The following is an 18421-nucleotide window of genomic DNA, read 5'->3' on the forward strand; positions in this document are numbered from 1 at the left end:
CCGAGCTAAGCGCACTCGCGTATGACCTGGGGTAGATGCTTCCATAAATGGCATGGACTAGACGACTGATTACGCTCTTCATTGATTCCACCATATCGGTTGGCGTCAAAAGCTGGGAGTGAAGCAGGCACCTTTAAACGCCGGTTAAAATGCCGGTTAAACGCTCTTAGCCGGTACCAACGGATCGCAACAGCTCCCGACAGTTTAACGGCAGCAGGCGTCATGGATGATCCAGGCGAGGCGCCTCGTGGACTGTGTGCGTATCAGAGCTTGCGAAGACGACAGGCCGAATCCTAACATCCTGTCGACGTAGCTCACCGAGAGGCTGCCGCACAGAGACGAAGACAGGTGGGTAGAGCGACACTTGCCGCAACTTTCGCTTTGTTTTCTTCGGTTTAGCAGCGTTAAACATTTGACTATATTTTTTTCCCGTTCAGCCACTGTGCAGTACGTATGTCTCCCCCTTAGCTGTGCAAAGTGCTTAAGGAGCTTCTTGGTTTTCATACAAAGGGACATCTCGATCAGCGCAGCTACTGGGTTGTTGAAGTAACGTGTGCCCGTAGTGTCCCATAAACCTTCAACCCACGCGGGAACCCTGCCATATTTATCGACAGCTATCGGCTCGATGAGATACATTTTCATAAAGTGGTGCACTCCGCACAAAAGTGAAGTGAATTTCCGCATACGGCTCTTCAATCGCTCTCTGGTATTTTTTTTTTATGTTGATGGCCCACGGTTTTGCCACCTGTTTCCAGTAATTTTGCGTGTTGCCTTGCTCAAAACATGTTCTTTTACATATATCCGGATCGTCAGCATGTATTCGCTAGCGCATTAGTGCCGCATAAAGCGCGCAAACACTGTGACATAACATGTTGCGGTGGTTGCGGCTAGGATTGGCACACAAAATTGTGCGCCGTGCATCAAGTGGGAGCATTGTGGTGCGAGCGCCTCATTGCGGAAACGTGCATCATCACAGAGAACACCTGGTATTTTATGCATCACGCGAATTGGCGCCAACAATCCGAGATTTTAGACAACACTCTTGAACGGCCACGCCGGTTGAGGGAGATAGAAAATATAGGAGGCTAGTTGGTTGGTTTATGAGGTTTAAATCCCCGAGCCACTCAGGCTGTCTGGACGGCATAGTAGAGGGCACCGGAAATTTTGACCACCAGGGGTGCTTTAAAGTTATCTGACATCGTAAAGCACTCGGACGCCTAGCTTTTCGCCTACAACGAAAAACGGCCGCCGTGGCCGGGATTAGATCCCGCATACTTGGGCATAAACGTCGAGGGCCCTAACTATGGCACCAGCAAGCGTGACAAAACATAGGAGGAGCTATGCTGCAAGTCCTGCTGATTAAAAACTTTCACCTTGCAAATAATAGCGCAGATGTCTACCAATGTCTTACCTGAACTAAATTAATTGAGTTTGTCGAGAGCAAAAAAAAAAAAATTAAAATAACTAGCCCTCAATAAGGATTTCTTTGCTTGCACTGGTTAGCAAGCTGATGAAACGTGTTGTAATATATGAAGTGTGACAACGCCAACGTCTTATGGGGTTATTTGTGTTATCAATTGACATCTTTCTTTCCTTGAAAGGAGACGGCACCACGTTTCCTCTACTAATATTTTTTCAGGGGCAAGCCGAACGCGGAATAAAAGCGATAACGCATAAAAAAATAAAAAAGCAATTGGGGTTGCGCTTGATATCTGTAACAGCCTGGCGGAAGAAAACTGTCCTGGAGGGTTCATTTCGCGCATGCGCGTATTCACTGTATTCACGATGGTTTCGTCTCTGGGCGTCAAACGGCGCTTATCTGCTTGGCGGTCGACGTTTGTGCGTTCAGGTAGGAATATTCCGGAGGTGTACGTTCAATGCTGCGTCTTTCTACGACGTTCGTTTAACAACTGTGACACCACAGTCGATAGTACAGATTTTGGGTGGTGTCATTATATTTTTTATTGCGCATTGCATACAGCTGCCAGTTGGACGCTTGTTCATGGCAGGAATTTTATCTCATGGTATGTAAACTATCGATGACACTTTATGCACTCGTCTTCCGCGCACATAAGCAGTCTTAGGAGCCTTCCGTGCGATTTTTGTACGTTTCGCACCAGACCAGCGATATTCAGGTCTTAGACTTCTGAAGTAACGCAATTGCGAGACCTATTTAATGCCTTTGGCATGTAGACGGAGACGGTTTCCTGTCCAAAGCACACAAGTTCGCTGGCAACAAACACATAATGACTGTCTGCCGGGAAATTTTTGCGCCGCAAATGAGTTATCTGTGCTACCAGCTTATGCAAATTTGGTGGTGACAAGTTATCTCAAAGTGGACACAACACAAATACACACGTACGGGCACATATGTGCCTACACACACGCACGCACGAGAATGCACACAGGCTCACATAGGCACGGGGGCAGTTTTATTCACTGTTCTAAATTTTCTTTCCCCTCTCCTACAAGTACAATCCAATCGCTTTTTTTTTTTGTCTACGCTAGTGCTGTTTGTTATATATCTTAGCAATAAATATGCACAAACGTAATGAATGTGCTCTCACGAATCCGCCAACCCCAGTAGCCAGGTGAGCTTTCAGCCTCCCAGTAGCACAGTGACGGGCCCAAGTGGGTTTGAGATGACAACATGGGCACGAGGCTGCCCACATTAATCCTGCAGTGGCTTCTGTTGGGGGAGCGTGTGGGAAAAATATGGCTCAGCTTTCAACACAACGCCTAAATGAGACTCTTGTAGGATGTCATCTGGCTTCACAGGCGGAGCCGGATAAATAGGTTCAATATCAGATACCTGATAGCAATTCGATGGGCTGCATGATGGCGAAGGGTGGCATTAACACTAAGCAATATCACCGTATAGTGTCCTGCTAGCACCGATACTAAGGGGGTGTGAGCAAGTAGCTAGCATACCTGCCTTTATCCCTCAGATGTCCCGACCATTATGTGCTAGAACTGAGCCCTCGTCAAAGCAGTGGCGAACTGCGGAGACTCCCTACAAACTGCTCTGTAGAGCCGTTAGTGGAGTCCAAGAGATCACCACATCACATTACTTCACTTAGTTACCTTAAAGTTCGGGGGGTGTTACATAAGAGGTGGGTTCCATAATACAACATTTTGGGCGAGTTGGTTACATACATTCATTATTACAGCGCAAAGACGGACGGAACAAGGGGAGGAAACAACAGCGCTGTTGTGTCCTCCTCTTGTTCCGCCCGTCTTTGCGCTGCAATATTGAATGAAAGGAAGAGGTGGGTAAACGTATAAACATTATATACAAAAAAATATTATTAGGTAAATATGGCAGTTATACAATTACAAGATGATTTAAGCAATGTCGTGTGGAAGGCTATTCCAGTCGACGGCTGAGCGAGAAAAGAATGATGCAGCAAATGTTGCAGTTTAAGATTGTGGACGGTCAACTTGCAGGGGATGACCAATGCGAGGTGAAATGCGTGCTAGAGTGCTGATGTAGGGCGGAATTCGAAATGAGCTGGAAAGAAACATATGAAAAGAACACATACTGGCGACTCGATGACGAACTGAAGGACTTTTTAGTTTTAGACCGGACTTAGCTTTTAAAGATGAAATACTAGCATTTTATGAATAGCAGGAATAAATGATTCTAGCGGCTCGATTCTGTATGGAGTCAAGTGAAGTTATCAGATTGATTTGGTTTAGACTCTAGTTGGGGGATGCATATTCTAGTTTTGTTCGTATGAGTGACTTGTATGTGAGAGGTTTTACGTCTTGTGATGCGTGGTGCAAGTGCCGTCTTAAGAAATCAAAATATATGTTAGCTTATGATAGGATGTTGGTGACATGCGAGTTCCCGGTTAGATCTTCGCACATGGTTACGCCTAGGCATTTATATCATTTCGATTTTCTCAGAAGACCTTCTAATATGCGATGCACATCGCTTCGAAGCCACACTTACAGACCAGATATTTTAATTTTAATAAGGAAGTAATTACTTATAGGCATCCACCCAATCACAGCCCTAAGCTACAGAGCTTTCACAGAAACCATGTAGTTGAAGAAAAATTTGTCCTGGTCTGGGAATTGAACCCCTGACCATTGCTCTTCCGGGGCAGTCGCTCTACCCACTAAGCTAACCAGGGCGGTCAGCATATCAGATGGTAGGGCGAGAGCGAATTGATCAATAACTCGAAGTGGTAGCGTTGCTGATCGGTTATAATACTCGCAAGGCTGTTTGACCCAGCAGTGGCTTTCAGGCGCTTGCATTGTGCACTCACTGTGTCACTATACAGCTTCTACTGCACAAGACCGAGTAGCCGACAGAAAAGAAACTAGAACACTAAACGTGAACTGAAGGGGCTTCTTAGTGCCGTTTCACGCGTCAGGCAATCGCACTCAGGAGAATCTGCGGACAGATTGGCGACCGTAAGCAGCTGCCCTTCCGAATGCAGCTGGGATACGTCACTCCATTCCGGAGAAATTGGGCTGTCGGAAACAGTATATTAACGTTTCGGCTAGATAGCATTGCCTACTCTGATAACTGCCGCTTCTTATAGGCTGCCAGTCGTATACAGTTCCTCCGGAGCATTCATTATAGCTACTAATGCATAAAATGGAGGCGTGCGTGCATCGCTCTGCAGTACAAAAGCAAGGAAGTCGAGTTTGGCAGTGAAGAAGAATATGACCAATTTGGTGGCATCATTTATATAACGGTGGGTTTCCAGGAATCAAAATGATGCACTGGAGCAAATGGGTAATATCAGTTATTGTGGCACAATAAGCAAGGAACCACACAGTCCCCCGATTTAGAGCCTACATCATTCATCTTTGTTTCTGTAACGCTTATTTCTGCAAATATTGATCGGTATTTGATATCCTCAAATATAGGGCACAAAGCAAGACCTGCAGAAACGAGCATGTGGGATTTCTTAGTGACAACGTCCCTTCTGCACGGCTTAACTTGCAGTAGTAAGGCCTCCCTCAATACAGGCTGGCGGGATTCTTCAGGCGGCCATCCACTTTACCGTTGGTCTTGAGGTTGTCAGGAATAAAGTTTACATCCAATATTCTCGACCAGGGATATGTGCCGTTTTAAGAAATCTATAACACAGTAATACTCTTTAACAATTGGTTAAATTATGTAACGAAAAATTCGTAGGACATGAAATTTTCCGTTCGCCAAACAGTCACCTGTGGCGTAGGTCTATCAGGAAATACGCTTGTGCTCAAAGCAAGCAAGGACAATTACAAACTCATCGATTAGAAACCCGATGCGTGACTTTATTTCCTACCACTGGATGAGCAGTTTACGACTACAAAAAACCGGAATCTTGAGCCCGTGAAGCGCGTCGAAGTACGCCAATCGATTAATGAAGCAGTTCGACGATGAAGCTTCGAGAGACATGCGTCACCTGATGAAGTACACCATCGCATACATTGGAAATAACCAATAATAGCGGTATAACAGCAAGAGCTCTTACTAATAAGATGAACCGCCTTTCAATAAAATTAAGTTAGGTTTGCATATGCGCTGTTTAAGGGCCTGGGGACTAAAACAGTACTCTAAAAGCCGTCATAAGAATCGTATACGTTTTGCACACTGAGAAAATAGTGAAATAGGCCTGCATCGATGTCACCGGTGCCACCGCGTTACTGTTACAATAAGATGTCTCGTTCATAGGAAGGAGCAAGCAATAAACTAGAGATGTCGCCGTCTGTCATTCGATGCCACACCGTCACCTTTTGATTGCTCTATTTCGGCGTCGCTTTCAGACCCTGTCGTAGCCACGCGCAGAACAGGCGTGAACAAATTGGAGACCACAACAAATTTTGGCAGCTAATTTCCTCTTTTTCCAGATCTGTCTATTGTCCAAATTGTGGAATCAGTGTCTTTGTGACATATTCTGCTTCTTTAGCAATCAATTTCCACAACAATAAATATACGTGGGGTTGCGAAAGTATCATATCTTTCACAGAAACATGATGGTAATGAACTTCTTTTTTCCGCTTGACAGCCTTCTGTGCAATAAATTACAACAAAAACTAATTGGAAATCATTCCCTATTTCGAGCGCTCTATTGGGATGTGAAACGAATAAAAGGAACAGGCACATATCACAGGCTGTTTTTCACGCTCTTAGGTCATACTGCGTTGTCTTCAGTGGGGTGCGATGGCACGATCTCTTTTAGCTATGCTAGCCACTGTGTTCAGTGTGTTACTGTCTCTTCCACTTGCCTACTGGGAAGCAAAGCATGCGCTGAAGCACGACATTATGGACGCTTTCAAGATAAATGTTTCGCATCCTCCTGCCCAAACAAATCGCTTTTCATAGATTTCGACCAATTTGACATTACTGGATGGAATAAATATTTGAGCCTTCTGAGAGTCATTCAAAATAATGTTGCCCCGAGATGAGGATTACATTAAGAACAAGCAATGGGCCAATTTTCTTGGGCTTCCCGAGATGATATCCAGTTATTGCGGTGATTTGAGTTGGCGCGGTTTTTTGGTAATGGCAGTACGAGCAAGAACAATAAAGGCCAACTGCAAAGAAAATTTTCGTCGAGTAAAGAGATTTCCTTTGTAAAATCGTTTAGCGCACACTCTGAGCGCTCCACCTTTGAGAACATGGCTCTTCACCAGAGCAGGACACTGAGGCGAATTGAAGGCAAGCCAAAGGCGAACCTAAGGCTAAGCCTACTGTCGTGGGTCAGTTTCTGGTGACATGCTAGAGCTGCTAAATATGTATAGAGTGCCCCCGCAGGGGGCACCTGTTAAAGCAGGTGTTTGTGTGTTTTGTGCGACACCACGGACCCCGAGCACCCACGCTTAGCCGTGCGTGGCATCGTCGTGTCTGGGGAAAAGGGGATCCTGGTGGTTGAGCCGATGCCGAGTGTTTGGACCCTTAAGGCCCCTCGGTGGAGGCAACACACCACTTTGGCCCACGCTTCCCATAGACGGCACCTTCGGGCTGACCCACCCGGGGGAAATCGGCAGTCGCCTTTTCCTATCCTCCCCTTCATCTTTCACGTTCCTATCTTCTATCCTACAACTCTCCTGTCCTCTACTCTCTTCCGGTTTTTCCTTACTTCCAGGTGGCGAGGGTTAACCTTGTGTGGCTGACTACCCTGAGTTACGCCATATTAGGTTATAGTTACGGTGTACAGCTGACGTGGACAGGACTTGCCTGCCAATTCCTGCCCCGTCCCCTCGTTGGGCTCCATGGTGGGTGGCTGGCGCCGCGGCCGAACATCATACATTATTTATGGCTTCTTCCTCCAAACAAACTGATCGCCTTTCCAAGAAAAGGCGGACCGATGTATCAGCCCAGTTCTTTTCAGCAAAGCATGACACTTTCCCTAAATATCATGTGATCCACAGTGAAAGCCCTGCCAAACAAGCTCGGCTAATATCCCCCTTTGCAGTATCTAGGTCTCTCACAACCATACTAGGCCCAGGATACAAAGTTAGTAAACTGGCTAGCGGGGATCTCCTGCTTGAGCTGCAAAGCAAACTCCAGTACAGCAACCTTCAGCAACTTACAACATTTGGGGATATCCCAATAACGGTCAGTGCTCACAGATCCTTGAACACAGTCCAAGGCGTGATATCAGAGAATGACTTCCTGTCACTTACCGAAGAAGAACTTCTTGAAGGTCTTTCTGAGCAAAATGTGATCGGTGTACACAGGATCAAAATCCGGAAGAACAACCAAGAAATACCAACAAAGCACATAGTTCTGACTTTCAACTCCAGCAAACTCCCTGAATCCATTGAAGTCGGTTACATCAAAGTAGACATCCGGCCCTACATTCCAAACCCTAGACGTTGTTTCAACTGCCAAAGATTCGGTCATGGCTCCCAGAGCTGCCGTGGCCGACAAACATGTGCAAAATGTGCCTCAAATGAACACAAATCTGACGAGTGTGAAGCTGCGCCACACTGCGCAAACTGTGCAGGTGAACACGCCGCATACTCACGGTCATGTCCTTCTTGGAAGAAGGAGAAAGACATCATTACCATAAAAGTCAAGGAAAACATAACGTTTAAAGAGGCACGACAGCGATATCTTGTTAAACAGGGCACTTTTTTGTTCACAGCCAAACCGAACTATTCCAATGTGGTGGAGCATGGGGGCAGCACACCACAACAGGATTTGGTCTCCGCCGAGGGTAAGCCTCAGGCAGGGCCATCCTTGCCCCAGGCAGAAGCAGCGAAAGCTGCCCTGCCATCGCAGAAACAGGGCACACTGGCCCCAGAGCCAACAGCCCAAAAGGCTTCTCCCCCAGAAGGGAAGCCTGCAACCAACACTCCTAACTCTCCCCAAACGTCCAAAGCCCCTGAGGCAATGAACACAACCCCTTCCTCGTCCACGCTGCAGCGGCGGCATAACTCTCTAGAAAGAAAACGGAGAGAAAAACCTCGTATAACAGGACCAGAAAAACCTGAAACCTAAATTCAGGTACATTCCAAAAAAAAAAAAAAAATGGCGTTCCTCATACACTGGAACTGCCGAGGTCTCATAAACAACTACAACGATATAAAAGACATTTTACATTCATTTTCTCCTGTAGCCCTTTGCCTACAGGAAACTAACTTAGGACCACACCAAAACATTTTAAAAGGACACAACGTTTTTCGCTGCGACCGAAAAGAAGCAAATAGGTTATCTGGAGGTGTCGCTATTGTAGTGCAGAATGGAGTAGCAACACGTGAAATTAGCCTCAAAACCAAGTTCGAAGCTGTTGCTGTTTCTATCATTCATTATAAAACAATAACTATATGCTCACTGTATCTCCAACCGCACCTAACTGTAACCCTTCATGATCTGGAAGAGCTTTTAGAACAACTGCCAGAACCATATCTGGTTGTTGGAGATTTTAATGCGCACTCCACTTTTTGGAGAAGCGATCAGACAGACACTAGAGGTCGTATATTAGAGGATTTTATATTATACAATGATGTCTGCCTGCTAAATACAGGAAAGCATACATACTACTCCCCAAGCACGGGGAAAATGAGCGTTTTAGATTTATCATTTAGCTCCCCATCAATTTTTACTGATTTTAAATGGGACGTCTTTGACAATCCTCTAGGAAGTGATCATTTGCCTGTCATTATCAGCCTAACACCCTCACCCTCCATCACTCTAAACAAACCCAAGCGGTGGAAGCTGCACCTTGCGAACTGGGCTCTATTCCAGTCTGAAGCCAGCCTGGAAAAGGTCTTTTCCGAAAAACTCAGTGTTGACGAGATAAATGAAAAATTTACGGCCTGCATCATTGACGCAGCACTTGTAGCTATACCACAGTCTTCAGGAGTGGTACTGAAAAATCGCAAAGTCTGGTATTCTCAGGAGTGCAGAGATGCAAAGAAGAAACAAAACAAAGCTTGGGGAACCTTTCGCAGGTACCCTACAAACGAAAACCTCGTAAAATTCAAACAGGCGAAAGCTAGGGCACGGTACATCCGCCGAAACGCTGAGAAGGCTTCTTGGCAAAAATACATATCATCCATAAATAGCTCAATCACATCAAAAAAAATGTGGGAGCTTGTTCACAAACTGGATGGCAACTTCTCCCCGTACACAGTCCCCTTTCTAACATCTCCTGGCACCCAAACAAACTTACAGGAACAGGCAGATATTCTAGGTGATCATTTTTCTGCAATTTCAAGCTCACTACACTACCCAAAATCTTTTATAACATACAAAAACAAGGCCGAAAAACAAAAACTGCCAACAAGTGGAAGTACTAATGAAACATACAACAAGTTAATAACACTACAAGAAATAAACACTGTTCTTTCTGCCGGCAAGAAGACTGCACCTGGCCCAGATCAAATTCACTATCAGATGCTAGCACATCTTTCTACACCTGCATTAGAAGCACTTCTGAAATTTTTCAACAAAGTATGGGTATCCGGGAGTATTCCTGAGGCCTGGAAAAAAGCTATTATTGTGCCTTTCCTGAAACCAGGAAAGCCACCAACGGCCCCCAGCAGTTATAGACCCATAGCTCTCACAAGTTGCCTAGCAAAGTCTTTTGAAAGTGTTCTTAATACCAGATTAGCCTTTGTCCTTCATTCCCAAGAACTTCTAGACATACACCAATGTGGGTTCAAAACAGCATGTTCTACCACGGACCATCTAGTCCGCCTTGAAAACACTGTTCGTGAAGCATTTATTCACAAACAGCACTGCCTTGCCGTCTTCTTTGATATGGAAAAGGCGTATGATACTACATGGAGGTTTGGCATCCTCCGTGACCTAGCATATTTAGGCATACGTGGTAGGATGTTAAACTGTCTAAAGGACTTCTTGTCAAATCGCTCATTCCGTGTGCGTTTGGGCTCAACTTTTTCAAGGAACTTTGTGCAGGAGAATGGCGTACCACAGGGATGCGTCTTAAGCACAACCCTCTTTATAGTAAAAATGAATTCCATAAGCACAGTTATCCCGAAATCCGTAATGTATTCAGCTTATGTTGACGATCTACAGATTGCATACACATCCTCTAACGTATCTACATGTGAGAGACAGGTGCAGTTGACCATAAATAAACTAGCAGCATGGGCAGACACAAACGGATTTCAGTTTTCTCCTCAAAAAACAGTGGCTCTCCTATTCTCTCTCAAACGAGGCTTACAAACAGATCCTACACTACACCTGAACAAAACGAAATTACCGGTGAAAAACGAACACAAATTTCTAGGCGTAACTTTTGACAAAAAACTCACCTTTCTTCCTCATATAAATGTCCTGAAGAAAAAGGCTTCCAAATCTCTAAACATACTAAAAGTTCTTTCCCGTAAACACTGGGGCGCTGACAGGACGTGCCTTAAACACATTTACAGATCTGTCGTACGCTCCACCTTAGACTATGGCTGCATAGTGTATGGGTCAGCTAGACCATCATATTTAAAAAAACTAGACCCGGTACATAACACAGGACTTCGACTCTCATGTGGAGCATACCGAACTTCTCCTATATCCAGTCTGCTTGTGGAAACAAATGAACCTCCTCTTGAAATCAGAAGAACTTCACTTACATGTGCCTATATATTTAAAATCAGATCTCTGCCAAAGCATATCTGCTATTCTCTAGTAACTAAATGCCCTTCTAGAACACTATTCACCAACAAACCCAATGCAGTGAGACCACTGCTCCTAAGATTTGAGCAAATGTGTCAAGAGGTTGAGCTACCGGATTGTTTACCTAGCATTGCCAAAAGACCTAACCCTCTGCCTCCTTGGTACCTGGTCCCTGAAGTTTGCGACCTCTCTCTTACACAGTTCCAAAAAACAATAACCCCACAAGAGCACTTCATACAAGAATTCCTTCAGCTGAAAGAAAAATACAGTAACTTTACAGACTTTTACACGGATGGCTCGAAAACAGATCATTATGTCGGAAGCGCAGTTGTTCAAGGCGAATGGGAGGAAATAATGAGACTCCCACAGTGCGCGTCCATCTTTACTGCTGAATGCTATGCTGTCTCTGTTGCCATAGAGAAAATAATGAAAGAAAACCTCAGGAGAAGTATTATTTACACAGATTCCCTAAGTGTAGTCACAGCCCTTCACACTAGAAATGCAGTTATACCAATACTTGGAAACATCATACACAGCATAGCAACACTTACAGATGAAGGACGAAGCATAAAAATTTGCTGGGTACCCAGTCATGTAGGAATCCGAGGTAATGAAAAAGCAGATATGTGCGCTGCCAAAGCTCGAGACAAGAAAATAAAACAAGTGCAGATACCATCTCAAGACTGCATGAAATTGGTACAGAGTAGACTGATACAAAAATGGCAGTCCACTTGGAACACTGAAACAAATAACAAGCTACACCTCATAAAGCCTGTAATAGAAGAGTGGAAATCGAGCACCCATCTTGAACGTTCCAAAGAAGTGGCTCTATGCCGTCTTCGCATAGGACACACACATTTAACACATAGTTTCATTTTAACTAAACAGGATAAGCCCCTGTGTGATTCATGCGGACACGAGCTAACAGTCATCCACATTTTAATCTCATGCAGACAACTTGAACAACTGAGGAAAAAACATTTTACACAGTTTTACAAACAACACATTCCTCTTCATCCAGCTTTGCTTTTAGGTGAAAATGCGCTTGTTGATTTGCCCTGTGTTTTCAGGTTTTTAATAGAAGCAAACGTCCTAAACAGAATGTAAGATTAAATTACATAAATACAACACTCTTAACCATGAAATTGGCGCATGATAGCCTAAGTTGCTTATGCGCCACTAAACCCAACACAACACAACACATATGTATAGAGTGCCCTATAGCTGAGAAATTCGACCACACAGAGAAGGAAGTTCGTTGTAATCTGAAAACTTATCCAGTAAATCATACCATGGTCATGGATTAACGCATGCGTAAAATGTGTTGTCCTTCGCTCCTGGCTGCCTTCGTGGCAATGAAAAGGTGCAATACTAACTCATTTCACCGTGAACGCCTCAAACGCGCCAGCAGAGAAAAAAAAAAAACGGGCGAAAGCAAAAACGCGAAGTAGTTGAGCGTGGTAAAACATCTAAGTTAGGCGTGTTGCGCCGTTGCACTTCTGAGCGTCCACTGACGTGCCGTGACCACAAACGTACAACCAGGCCCGGAGGACTGTAGGCAATAAATATTCGTTTTTGGCGGCGTCTTCTAGCATCAGTCCACTGGTGTGTTCAGAGGCAATAAGTTTATAGTGCTCGAAGATGGACTACAGATGACGAGGATGCTAAAGTTTCACCGTACAAATTGACACGATTGCGTGTTTTGCACCAGACTTCATTCCGCGAAATTTTCTTAAAATGTTTATATTTCTTAAATGACGTTTATTTTAAGATCAGCCCACATCGTAAACACGCATCATCAAGTCGTACGTACCTCTATCACCAGTTGCTCCTCTGACACTCTTAGCACCAAGGACCCTTCATGGCCTATACGTTGCGTGCATGCCTGCTATTTAGAGGACATGGATTCGAACTCCAATGTCGATAAATGAATCACTGAATTAATAAAGATTTTCTCCAAGAGAAGGCATCCACTAGACCACTGCAATGTTGATTCTTATACCACTTTCTCACATTAAATGAACAGCCCGCGTTGGCTGCTCCTTTAAGCTTTCTGACATGATGTGATTTTGTGAAGTCGCAAGAACCATCAAAAAATCAGTGCTGGGCAATGTCAGCTACCAGCTACCACGAGCCAGCACCTTGCCACTGGCTGTTCACTCACAAATCTGATATTGAACACCGTGTATCTGCGTTACCGGCCCTTAACGCTGCCGCGTTAAAAAGAACGTGAGCAATAAAGAACCTCCTCTGGAGAAAAGTAAAAGTCTTACCGTTGCTGCGGGTATTGAGAAACTAGACAAATCGGAATCATTTGTTAACGCGGTAGAGTTAACGGCTCCGTTCACAGAAAATCGTGCGTTGGGGCCGGCGTTCGGCATAAGCATTCTGAGCCAAAAATTACCAGCGTGACCTGGCATACGATAGCTGGCAGCTGTCATAGCTGAGCTCTGACTCAATATAGGTGTGCCTGACATTGTTTATGGCCGAAGCTGACAATTATGCCTCTCCTCTCAAATGGGAGTGTGATATCAAAACCACCCGGTCAGGAACGTTACATTCGCGTTATTCCTAGGCCATGCAGGAATGTTCACTCGGCTTGCTTAGAGTTGGGCTGGTAGCCGATGCTGTCGCGTCATACCCTTACGGCAGATCTTTAGTAGCGCCCATGGTTTTTTTTTTCTGTTCTGTCACGTAAGCAAGTTACTACCCTCGCGGACGTCACTCGCATTCGCCCATATGGCGTATGTGTACGGCATATTTACGTAGCTTTAATAAAGCAGTGGCGGATATTGAAGCACAGGAAGACGACGATATTAACTGCATAGTGCGGGAGTTTGTTGAAATTTAAACTTCATAAAACCGACTATGTTCACTGCAGAGCCCAAGTTTTTTTTTTGTTCTAAATAGGCGATGATCGGCTGCGGCGATAGTATATACTATCTCTCAGCAGTTCCTTGCTGCGCTACAAAAGCTACGATGAGTGCTACGACGACGGAGGAAAATGTAGTGCCAGCCAGTAAAAACTGCCCGTAAAGCATATGCATGAATGACATGCTTTATAGAGCGTATTTGTGAAATTCTGTATTAAACTTTAAACTAACCTTTGTTTGCACTCGTTATTTTTTTAGTTAACTGTTCGTGACTCTTCCGTATGCTGAAATCAGGTTTTGAACATGGCGCCAGCTGTTATGCAGCCCGCTCCGCTTCGCAGTCAAATCGTCGTTGTTATTGGAAATTTTGCGGTTTGTTCATTGCTCATAAATTGCGCGTCAGGCATTTCATGGGCCACATATCACATACTGCAACGTCTATGAGCGCTACATTGCCTTTACGTGTGATTTAAGGATGACATAATGGTTGGCCTAGCGCGAGGGCTCCACTTGCACCACTGCCGATCTTCTTCTTCGTAACACTTCCCGGGGCCACCGAGCGATCGTCCCGATCGGTTCGCTTGAAGTTGATGGTGACGTGACGGTGAGGATTTTAAAGAAAGACAGGAGTGAATGACCTGCTTGCCACCACGATATCTGATGCGTGGGTGATTTGCCTCCCCTGGAGATCTTCAATCATCCGCCACCAAAGCATCCATGGGACCGATGCCTCGATGTCGCGTCGGGCGGCTTGGGCGGGGGTTGCGTGTTCGTGTCCAACGGTTCCTTCGGGTCATTCGGGTCTTTCAGGTCCTTCGTCTCGGTTTCGATCGGTCTGTGTGTTCTCCTTCTCTTCAGATCTGGGCTGGGGGCTGGGCGGTAGTAGTTGGTCGGGTCTGGGCTGGAAGGGCTGGGGCGAAGCTGCTCGGCGATGTCCCTGGGCCTTCGGTCGATGGTCCCGGCTCACAGATGGCATCTATGCTCCAAGGCGACGCCGCACCTCCAACCAAAAATGTTACGTGGTGACAAGCGAAGAGGACAGCACAACATGGCGATAGGGTGAAGGATGATATATTGGTTGGCCTAGCGCGAGGGCTTCTCTCGTGCCACTGCCGATCTTCTTCTTCTTCTTCGCAATAATAATAATAATAATAATAATAATAATAATAATAATAATAATAATAATAATAATAATAATAATAATAATAATAATAATAATAATAATAATAATAATATAATATAATATAATAATAATTTCCTTTAATATGAGGAAAAGAACAGGTGCTAAAAAGCCGCTTGATGGAGCGACTGGCCCCGTATGCCGTGTTATACATAGCAACACATAGCGGGTTCCGCCGTCGGCGATAACTATCAATCCTCGTAGCGCAGGCGCCATCTGAATACTGGCTTGATGAGGCCAATGTTTTTTTGTCATTGCTAATGGGACAATGGTCTAGTCGTTTTCCACAGATGCTTGAAATTCGCGGCTTCGCCACCCAACCAACGCCAGATAACCAAATAGATCTTATATCGAAATAGAACATATACGTGCACCCTAAAATGCTCCTTCCGCTTAAACTGTCTGCGTATTCGTGCTGAAGTGTATATAACGCAGAGATGGTATATGAGAGCATATCGTTTTAAATGTCACTTCAGATAATATTCTCAAATGATTTTTTAATAAAACAATTCTCGGTGAAGGCTGCAGTAAAAACTCGAAACAAGCATTTACTTTAATACCAAATTTGTTGGTGCACTTGCCTGATTCAATCAGAACAAGTAGATGTTCTTATCGTATTAGGCGGTGAAGCATGCCAAGCTGCTATCTCAACGCTGGCACTGGAGGCGCCATCTAGTTCTGTTTCCCCAACTTTTTCACAGCAAAAGGGCAATGGGAGGTTGTTGCAAATAGCGCCAAGATAGCGCCACCAATGCCAGCGCTGAGGCAGCGGCTTCTCTTGATTCGCCGCCTACGAATACGATAAGAACGTCTGCTTCTTCTGGTTGAATTAGACAAGTACACCAAATAAACTCGGTATTAAAATACTGACGACAAAATGCAATTTCTATGCAAAATTTGAACTTCGAGGATTACGCGGTTTAGCTGGGAGAAGAATTCTACAGCGTGTCTGAAATTTTGCAATGCGCTGTTTTGTTCAAAGAACGTTTTCTGAGCTCACTATTGTAAAGGCCTCCGAGAGAGCATCAAGAGCATCGTCAATGTAAGAGCCTTACGTCAATGCAGCTGCTAACGCCCCCAGTCATCGCAACTTCAAAGGTTAAACTATCCTTCCGCGGATATCCATTAGATGACGCCACCAGTGTCAGCTATGAGAAAGCTGCCTGTCGTGAAGGGAGAAAAGTTTAGGAGAGGCCATAAAGACGGTTTTTTTGAAGCCGGATGCGAGGGCTGCCCTTCGCCGGTTTGCACTGGGGAAGAAAAATTAGTGGAGGTGTCCTTATAATTTTGTTAAGCCGGAAACGAGCTCGGCACCATCTTGTCTGGTCGAGGTCTTTGTTTACCTTTCTTCACCGCGCGCGATTCAAATCCAGCTCGAAAGGGCTGTTTACAGGGTTGACAGCGCGAGCTATTATTGCAGTAGCCGTGATCGCAGTCACCGAGTACGTAAAATTGGTGCATGATACAAAAATCTTATAAATTTGAAGTCTAATGCAGCTTTGGACTGAATTTTGTATTAGGAATGGTGTTAACCTCAACCGGTGAGCACAACTAACGGCAGCAGTTGAAGCATTTAGGTCAAGTACACATATGCTGCGCTTCTGTACGCCGCGGTCCAAAGCTGCCCCCGGTCCATGTCTGTAAAATTATTCTGCGACAATGAATAGAACAGGTGTGTGCAAGGCTGCTTCACAGTGGATAATGATGAACATGTTTTTACAGTGGCGTGCGGAATTTTTGTTGCTAGCTTCATGGAGCTGTTGTTCTTTAACCTCAACTATATTTTGTCTACTGGCAGGCAGTGGATAATAATGAACAGGCTTTTACAGTTGCGTGCGGAATTTGTCTTGCTAGCTTCATGGTGCTGTTGTCGATTTTCCTCGTCTATTTTTGTCTGCTCGCAGGGCAGTGGATATTGATCAACAGGCTTTTACAGTTGCGTGCGAAATTTCAGTTGCTAGCTTCATGGAGCTGTTTTCCTTTTACCTCAACTCCATTTTTTGTACTGGCAAGGCAGAATTTACGTCCAGAAGTCAGGCGTTTGTAGAGGGTCCCAGGTCCCACCTTTACCTAATTGCTCAATATCTTTCCTTCTAAAGTTGATACTGCTTGAGAGCCCTATTTGGAAGCCCTCGGCATAGTAGCGTTTCGCTACTTTGATTAGTGCTTAATTTTCTTGGACAAGGATGGCCAAGATAAGCTGACAAAATATGTTTTATAATTCTTCATGGTTTGTGGTTAAGGCCTGTCTTCTAAATATGAATTTCCTAAACAGAACCATATGCAGTCTTTTTATTTGTATCTGTGCTTTCGGGATGATCACATGTGTTGGGGATATAACCACAGATGAGGTAAACCTTATTAGCTATGAGTCAGACAACTCAAGGGTGGTTAAGGATGGATTGGCAATCGAGTGCATCACAACCGCTTTATGCAAGCCATACCATCACCGTGTTGAGGGCGCATTCTAACAAAAGGTTTTGAACCTTGTGGCCGCTGGGTTTCTGAATGCGCATCTCGGCCGCCTGCCAGAGCGCGTTTCGACTCTCTTGAGGAACAGCAATACGAGACCGGTTGATGATAACGGGATGGCTGTCATGTCTTACCTTCACAGTGTTTTGCACTGACTCAAGAAACTTACCATGAAGTCTAACGTTGTCGTCTTCATGGCTGAAAACAAGATAGGTGGTCTTTGCTCCAACGTTAAAACCATACTGGATAAAACGACAGGTAATCGATTAATATGCATAGTATTGCATAAGACAAAGCTCATCGCCTCTGTAAGGAATGTGGCTTATCGCGTTCCGCTGTCTTGCGATCGAAGCAACTGCGACCAGACAAGCAGAGGTCCTAATGTGCGCCTGACGGAGAACTGCCTCTTCTGAGAAGAAAGTTAACTCTACTCTGTGCAATCGCGGGATTGCAAATCGGAGGGTGACCCGCCTCTTTGCACGCCTGGATGCAGCGACATTTCTGTGGTTTATGAAAGTCATCAACAAATTTCTCGAGAGATTGTTGAGGCTTATTACAACGCCAAAGCTATAAGTACACGTCTGTGGCTAAATAGTCGGTTAACTTGCATAGTAAGGAATTTACTTTTTAGGTAACTCACTAGCATATGACTACGACTTTTGGTTATTTCCTGCTATTTCACTGGTTTTGGTTTGGTGCGCGGTCATCGAATTGTGAGTTTTCGTTTGCTCCTTCCGTGCAACAAACTTTTAGTTGGGAGTCCACCCTATCTTATGCTCATCTCTTCTTTGTGTTGTCTTTTTGCTG

At 44.8% G+C, this 18421-nt stretch overlaps 1 long non-coding RNA gene across 1 annotated transcript in view; it reads left to right on the forward strand.

Moving 5' to 3' along the window:
- LOC146198771 (uncharacterized) overlaps window positions 1–18421 on the forward strand; it is a 112288-nt gene continuing 93867 nt past the window's right edge. The window contains exon 1 of the long non-coding RNA XR_014704726.1: window positions 1–348. This is a non-coding gene — a long non-coding RNA (uncharacterized LOC146198771). The remainder of the gene's footprint in view (window positions 349–18421) is intronic.

This window comes from Amblyomma maculatum, chromosome 2, assembly GCF_055883805.1.
Source record: "Amblyomma maculatum isolate TAMU_Amacu chromosome 2, ASM5588380v1, whole genome shotgun sequence".
Classification (NCBI taxonomy): Eukaryota; Metazoa; Arthropoda; class Arachnida; order Ixodida; family Ixodidae; genus Amblyomma; species Amblyomma maculatum.